Raw genomic sequence first — 9,141 nt, forward strand, 5'->3', positions numbered from 1 at the left:
ACCAGGTCTTTGGGGAAAAAACTCTCTTGTGTCCTTTGTCATATTAGAATCGGGCTAGTCTTCTTAGTCTTTTTAAACACAATTTGCCTTTGGAACGTTCCTTACATAGGTCCTTCTGCCTAAAACGCCCTCACTCCCCTCTAAAATCTGGCCTATCTACCCAAAATCTGACCATCATAAGGGAGCTAATGCAATTCCTTCCGCATTTGAAAAGACTTCTCTGCTTCTTCCAACCCACTGAGGACTTTCTCTGTGGCACCTCCCTATACGTATCGAGACCAGATTCTTATACTATTAATCATGGAGCTTTCTTTTCCTTCATTTTCTTCCCAATATTTTGCCCTGGTCATTTGTAGCCATCAGCCTTATCTTGAGTGAAAGTAGGATTTTTAAGCAAAAATTTTAAAAATGTAAGAAAGGCTTAATGTTTGTTCTTACTTTTACCCTTTGAAATACGTGTAGGCTTTTGATTCTAAAGAAAATACCCAATAAAATATAGACCATAAAAATAAATTGGAAATGGAATGATGAAAGGCCCAGATAACCCATTCTCGAATTTCCACATCTGTACTCAAGAGGAACTGTTGGTGAACTATGTGGAGATGTCAGCAGGGCCGGCACCTCGGATTGCCAAGCGACATGAATGGCCAGTACCGAGATGATTTGTGAATGTTTTTCATCATTGAAGGAAGTACCCTATGTCACCCAAAAGGAGAAGCCAAATTAGCATGACTTCATTGTAGTAGGGTGTGGACCATCTGTCAACTTTTCTCTTTAGTAGCCAATGAATCATCCAGAAGAAGGAAATCTGCCAGGCCCTAGGGCTTTCCTCAGCTCTCGGAGAACTGACCATAGTCAGTGGTCCAGGACAACAGGAAAGCTGTACCCTGGAGTTGCACGATGCTATACAACTAGCCCAGAAGCAAGGATTCCTTACCTTCCTCCAGCTAAATAAAAAGAAGGGTTTTCAACCTTAACTCTCAGGAGTGGATATGGAGGGATGTGTAATGTAAGGTTGAGTTCTGAAAATTGGGAGGTTCTGGAGAATGGTGACACCCAACCCCATTGCAGTTCTTAGCAGCCATATGGTTATTATATTTTTCTTATCTTTATGTCTTTACTCCACAACTAGATTATGAAATACTTTTTGGCTAAGACTAGTCGTATACCATTGTGTATCTCAAACAGCCCTTACAGAAGTGCAATACATAAAACTATATCAATTACTTTATGAGAGGATAACTTTTTCAAAGTCTCAACATAGTAAGAGATTACAGTGACAAATTGTAGATTTGGGACTTCTGATTTCTTAAAAATAATTTCTCCTAAAGTCCATATTAATTCATGAAGAGAGTTAAGTATTGGTAGGTATTACACATACTTTTACATCACTGGAATTATTATAACTTTTAAAAACATGCACATGGATTTTTGTCCTCAGCATTTACTACAAGGTCAGGGTTGTGGGTAAACGAGAAAAGCAATGGGCCAGGAGTCTTTGGGATAACACCTTTATGAAGTCTTTCTTGACCAACTACACTCGCAGGGAGGAAATGTCCTTCTCAATGCCCTCATTTTACCCTGTTAATATTTCTATTATAGCTGCTATTCTATCATAACCCTTCCCTATTTATACATTTTGCTCTCCCTCTAGAATAGTCGTTCTCAACAAGGAGACATTTAGCAGTTAGTGGACATAATTTTAGTTGCCACAATAGACAGGAAAAGGGAGGGTTGAAGGGGTGATACTGGCATCCAGTAGGCAAAGGCCAGGATGCAGCTAAGCAGCATACAAGGCATAGGCAAGCCCCACAGCAAAGAGTTATCTAGACCAAAATGTCAATAATTCGGAGTTGAGGCCTCACTGCAGACTGTAAATCTCTTGAAGGTAGGGATTATGGCTTATTTATGTTTAACCTTAAATGACTGGAATATAGTAATGTATCAGTATTATATTAATAAACCAATACAATAAATATTGTCATAAAGAGAACCTCCTTCAGGTTGTCTAAAGGGCTGTTTCTTCATCTTGGGCCAAGTAGCTGTCACTTTTGTTTCCTTTTTTGAGACCCCAGACTTTTATCTCTCTTCCAAAGAAAAGTAGTGATAAATATGTGGTAAGTGCTTGCTTATGTGCATGCACTGTCTCAGACCAGAGATGATGCAGGAACAGAAAAAGAAAAAAATCCTGTTCAACTCTTCTGCCCTGTTATCTCCAAATAACGACACAACACTATTAATAATTTTAAAGCTTTTTAAAAGTATTAATTTAAGGACTTTTGTCTTATAATTATAACAGAGAAGAACAAGCATGGTTTGTTGGATACTGTTTAGGGAAACTTAAGATGAAAGGACTCAGATATCAGTGAGGCCACATCTGCCTTCATACAGAGCTCTTCCCCTGAGAAATTATCTTTAACTTCTCGTGTTGCTTATTTTTGTTTGTGGGAGGGAAGGGATCATTTCCACGCAGGTGAGAAAGCTTCCAGAAGAGAACATACTAGAGTGGCCACCGTGGGGCACAAGAGACAAAGCAGATGTTAAGAATAAGAACTTAATTGGGGCCATATTGTAAAGGACAAACCAAGGAATCTAGATGTCACTCTGTGGTTAATGGAGCATTATTCAAGAGCTGGAGATCACTCTGGAGCTAGCAGTCTGGTCCTTGTTTGTAAATGGTATGATTCTGAAGTGAATTTCCCAGGGAGAAGTGTTTTATTGACTTGAGCAGTACTCTCCAACAAAACTTTCTGCATAGATAGAACTAATACACCTTCTGTGGAGGAAACTGGAAAGTTACCTGGCAAAGAAAGGGTATGCTTCCGGAAGAGGTTAAGGTCAAGGACCAACAATCCAATCTACCTCAAGGTTCTAGACTGTGGTATCCCATAGGGCAGGCATTCGCCACATATGGCTAGTGAGCACTTGAAATGTACTGCTGAGCAACTGAATTTTTCATTTTATTTCATTTTAATCAACTTAAATTTAAACAAACTTATGGCTAGTGGCTCTGGTACTACATAATGAGAGTCCAGAAAAATCTATGATCTTGGTTAACACTGTCTAATAGAAATAAAATGAGTGTCATATCTGTATTTTTAAGTTTTCTAGTAGCCATATTAAAAAAGTAAAAAGAAAATTAAGATGATTTTAACAGTCTATTTTATTCAACCCAATTATGCAAAATATCATTTTAGTATTTAATCTATATCAAGTTATTAATGAGATAATTTACATTATTTTATTTAACTAAGTCTTCAAAATCTAGTATATATTTTACACTTAACAGCACATCTTAATTTGGATGCTAAATTTCCAATGGTTAACAAGAAACAGAGTCCTACAAAAATAATAAAGTTGTGTTTAACAGAGAGCTATTTTATACTGCTTCCATTTTTAAATCTAAAAACGCACTAATTAAAATGAAATAGCATTAAAATTTTCCTTCCTGAGTCACACTAACCCCATATCAAGCACTCAATAGCCACATATGGCTTATGGGTACCATAGCGGAAAATACAGCTCCAGACAAATAAAAAAACAAACAATATTGAGATGAAATATAAAATGAGTTGATCTTGCTGTGAGACCAATATAATAATTGTGATGAAAGTTGACACTGTTCAGATTTAGACGCTGGGATTTCCTACCAGAACAGAAGTGGAAAATGGAAACAACTTGCGGAAACGGCATTCCCCCATTTCCGGTTCACTTTTTCACTCTTTTATTCCTTCAGAGGCTGTGATAGTTCTAGCGTGTGCATTTGGCCCGTCCTGCTCCCACATGTTCTCCTGTCCTGGCAAAGCAAAACTCCCTCTAAACGCAGTTTCAGGGATTCAGCTCCATGTGTGTCAGATCCTCATGCTTCATTCTGCTCCACCACCATAATTCCCAGGACACGGTCCTGTCTCCACAGAGCCGTAAGTACTCTGGCTCCTATTACTAGCATCTCCTTCTCTCGGGGTTCAACTGGACAAGCAGCTGTTAAGAAGCACAAAAGAGTACTATACACTCTGGATCTATCTTCCTCCTGTCTCTACTCCTTGGCTCAGAAAACTCCTATGTGAGAAATAGGGAGGAAAATGACTTCCAGGCTCCTATATCCAATTTTCTTCCCAACTTACTCTCCCAAGTATCAGTGAAGAACTGTTTGAAATGTCAGAGCAGAAGACAGGATGTTACCTCTGAAAGGGCATCCTGCCCCTCAGAGTTTGAAGAGAACGGAGTCTCTGATGCATGCCGTCTACATCTTGTGAAGGTCGGCCATATCCAGATGCAGAGGAGGCCCCAAAGGGATGTGAGAACTGCTAGTAGGGAGCCACTGCCAATTTTTCTTTGGAATAACTTTCCTTGCAAATGAGAGACTGGCCCCCAGACACTAACTGTTAATCGGCCAACTGGCACATTCCAAATTTTCTATTCCACTCATGGACAGTCTAATCTTGTCATATGTTGCAAGAGCTTTCTGTAGGGTATTCTTTTTCTTAATTGGCCTCAGGTGCAGAAGGTTGAGTTAACCATTTTCCCCAGTTCATAATACTTTACTGTCTTTAGTTCAGGCAAACCCCACTTTATTTATTTAATTATTTATTTATTTAATTTATCACTTGCTTCCCCATTCATTCATTTTGCTGTATAAGTCCTTTTATCCCCTTTCCTTCCTCCTAAATCTCTTCTCTAGATAGGCAAATATTGTATTGTTTAATTATCTTCTCTTGATACGAGATGTATATGCTTTCCGTGTGCATGTATTTTAACCTATATCATTTATGTTGCTCATTTTGTTTTATATCATTTATTCCATTTCTTAGTTTTTCACTAACATCTGTATGTTGAAGACCCATCCCTCCATGCTGCTGTGCGTACGACGTATCTGTTGCTCCTAATTGTTGCATAATATCCTTGGGGTGCACCCACCACACTTTACCAATCCATTGTCCAAGGGAGGGGTAATCAAGCTGTCCCTACTCCCCATCACATATAATTCTGAAATGGACTTCCTCACACCATGTTTCTTTATGTAACTACGTGAGAATTGCTTTGGGATATTGACACAGGGGAGAGGGCAGTCTTGTGTATTTGGCTTAGCATTTTTACAATGACATTTCTCACTCCAAAAGCCAGAAAATCAGCATTATGGTTCTGAAATCTGCTAAGTATATCCACCCCAATCATGTACTTGGCACTAGTGAAATGATCATAGGCTGAGCCTATGGACAAACTGACCTACTGTGAGATGTACCTGGTCCCGAATTCCATTTATCAATTGGCCTCCCTATATTCTCACTCAAATAGATAGGCCATGATGGCATCCTGGGTTCCTTGATGGCATCACTGTCAGCTGTATTCAACAGCCTTCAAGTTTGCCTATCACCCTTCCCCCAGGGTAGAGTTACTCTGATAAATGGTTTTGAGGAAGGATTGGTGGAATATTTATTTAACATGCTTGCAGTGACACTCCAGGTTGCTTTCTGGAAGTGATAGGCTCTAAGCTTTAAAATTGGCTCAAATTTAGATACTAGGCGAGAAATCACGATTTTGCATGTTGGGGGCTAACATCAGCCTTCTGCTTGCTTGATTTTGATTTTTCCAGGTACATGTTAAGCAGTCACCCTATCCGTTATCTTGTCCCTCAGAACATCACAATCTACTTACCACTGTGCATCACCACCTTTTCTCTGATATTAAGTCCTGTCAGCTGGCCTCTGCTCTTCTAGAGTCCTACCATCTCCATTTCCATTAGGGAGCCCAGTTCTGAGGCAGCATAGTCCAGTTGTAGGCTGTCTCATCTCACATAGTAAATATACTCAAACAATTCCCAACTCTCTGAGCCTTTTGATCTCACAGTGTACTGGCAAGGCAGTTTCAACGTCTCCGACTAATTTACTGTAGGTCTAGAGCAGGGGTGTCCAAACTGCAGCCCGCAGGCTAACTGCAGCCCACGATCCATTTTTAATTGGCCCGCAGCAAATTCCAAAAATGTATTTAATTTACTTAAATAAACCAGGTGAGGCAATACGTACTTCACCTCGAGTGAGTGGCCCGGCTGTTTGTGTATTTTACCGCATATGGCCCTTGGTGAAAAACGTTGAAAAAAGTTTGGACACCCCTGGTCTAGAGTATTGCCATTGCCTTAAACAAGATTTAAGGATGCAATCGAATACATATTAGAACCAGCTCTGGGCATCTTTGCCAAGATGTGAAAGCTATGGTCATGAGAGAGTGTCCCTCAGCCAACAAACTCTTACCTATCTGGCCTTATATTCTATCCACTCTGTATTAGTTTCCTAGGACTTCTGAAATGAAGTACGACAAACTGGGTGGCTAAAATAAGGGAAAGTTATTCCTTCACAGTTCTGGAGACTGAAAATCTGAAATCAAGACGTTGGCATGGGATGCTATCTCTGGAAGCTCTCGGGGAGCATCTTTCCTTGTCTTTTTCTAGCTTCTGCTGGTTTCCAGCAATACTGGGGTTTGTGGACACATCATTCCAATCTCTGTCTCCATTGCCACATGGCATCCTCCCTGTGTGTCTCTGTGTCCTTGTGTCTTCATATTACCTTCTTATAAGAACACAAGCCATTATATCCAGGATAATCCAGTATGATCTTTTCATAATTTGGTTAAATCTGCAAAGTCCCTATTTATAAATAAGATCACATTTACAGGTACCAGGGGTTAGAACTTCAACATATCTTTTTAGGGGACACGATTCAAGCCACTGCATACTCTATTTCAACTCTAGTCCAATACTTTCAATACTGGCTCCCTCATGTGTTCCTCTGATGTTGATACATAATTACCAGGCCCGCAACTCTTTTAGTATGAAAGCTATTTCCTTCCAGTATAGAAACTGTACTTTTCTGCTCATGCTGGATTGACCCCATCCCTAGTTATCTGTCTGAGAGTAAAGAGAGGATATAGGGATAGATATTAAGGACAAGCACCATCTTATAAGGCATTTATCAAAGGTGAGATTTTGTATAAATGGAAGGCTATCTTAATAAGGAGCGGGGAGGCACTTCTGCCAACCTAAAAGGCTCAGGAGAATCTTGGGACTTCAAATATGCTTAAGTAGTTTTAAAAAGACTATGAACACAAACGTTAATGCAAACCAGGAGAATAATATATGAACAAATAGAGAATATCAATTAATATAAATTATAAAGAGAACAAACAGAAATTCTGGAGCTCAAAAGTAAAATAACAGAAACAAAAACAAATTCATTACAGGGGTTTAACACCAGATCTGAGCAGGCAGAAGAAAGAATTATCAAACTTAAAGAAAGATATGGTCTAATTTAAAGAGAAGAAAGAAAATAATAATAAAGAAAACGGTTTAAAAGACACTGAGAAACCATCAAGTACATCAACATAAACTTAATGGAAATCCCAGATGAGGAGGAGGAGAGAGAAAGGGACAAAAAAAGTGTTTGAAGACATGATGGCTGTAGACCTCCACACTTGATAAAAGACACTATTCTACATATTCAAGATGATTAACAAACTCCAAGAAGAATAAATGCAAATACACACCAAGGCACATTATAATCAAATTGTCAAAAGCCCAGGACAAAAGGTAGAATCTGAAAACAACCCGGAACAGCACCTTTGTCCTATGAGTAGTGTCTGGGAGGCAGAAAGGAGTTCCCAGCCTCTTGGCTTCACTCACCAGGAATTTAGTCTCTTCAACATGGAGGTGGAGGGGATGACAAATGCTGACAGCATGCCTCTCCTGTTGAGATACTGTAAGCCTTGATCGGGAGTTGAGGGGACCCCTATTCTTGGTTTCATCCACCCAGAGAGGAGTTTCCCTCAAGCTGAACTCTAGAAGCGGGTGGGAAGGAAGGAAACATGCTGCGGTTCCAATGCCACAAACCCTCACCAGTCTTACTGAGAGTTAGTCGATTTTCTTGATTAAACATTTCTACCTTAAGACAATTTACAGGGACTTTAAATTGTTGTTTTTATTGTTGTTGTTTAATAGTTTTTGCCAGCTTTGCTTGCTTCTCTGAGAAGTGAGTCTGTGGAGCCCCCCATGCTGTCATGTGGAAGTGGAACTCACCAATGGGCTACTGTTTAACTGTTCTGAGTTATTTTAAGGGAACTTCAGTAGCCCAGCACCAAAAAAAAAAAAAGAAATAAGAAAAAAAAAAAAAAAAGAAGATTCCTAGTTGACGCTCCAGAATGCAATAATACTTTTATGACTTCTTTAATGTTAATTATCCTACAGCTAGTTGAGGATGAAACCACACTTTGCCACCACTGGTCGTGCCCTCTGTAAAAACAGACATTTGTTTCAAGGCTACTGCCTCTCAGGCACCCAAAATTGTATTTTCTGCATCCTGACTGTTCTTGTCCACCCAGTGTTTATGAAAAAGTAGGGAAAATATCCCTCCTTCCTCACTGTAGGCCATGCTTTGTCACTGAAGTGGGCACTGAAGGGGAAAAAAAGCCCCTCAACAATGTACCTCTATAATCTGTCTGATGTTCGCTTTCCACATACATAGACCTGACTCCATGGGACTGGACCTGGAAACCAATCTCTGAGAGAGGTATCATTAGAGCCTCAAAATATTAATTCCTCCCTCTTTGCTTTTGTACACACAAAACCCTAATAAAAATCTATAAAGAAATCTGCTTATAATGGCTTCCTCCATTAGTTCATTAAATATGCATATTTTTGCTTCTTTCCCACTGACACTCAAGTATTTCCTAGAGCAAGAGTTGGCAAACTATGGCCTGTAGGCCAAATCTGGCCTGCCACCTGTTTTGGTACAGTCTGTGAGTTACCAAATGGTTTTGGCAGGTAAATATTTGTAATCAGTTTAATAATAGCGAATGCTATCTTTGAATAGACAAGAAATATTGTACTATTGTTATGTAATGTGATAAATATCGCTACATCATCAATCATATCACAATATATGTGTGAGCGTAACCCACTGAACACCTTAAACTGACACATCTAATTCATTCAATTAAAAAATGTGTAGAAATGTGCCTTCTTTCTTATTATATAATGTATATACTATCCTCAATTTGTCCTGTTGGCCCAAAAGTCTAACATATTTACTATCTGTCTCTTTAAAGAAAAACTTTTCCAACTGTGACCCTAATGAATGCCCAAGAGAATCTAGG

This window comes from Rhinolophus sinicus, linkage group LG12 (genome assembly GCF_036562045.2).
Source record: "Rhinolophus sinicus isolate RSC01 linkage group LG12, ASM3656204v1, whole genome shotgun sequence".
Lineage (NCBI taxonomy): Eukaryota > Metazoa > Chordata > Mammalia > Chiroptera > Rhinolophidae > Rhinolophus > Rhinolophus sinicus.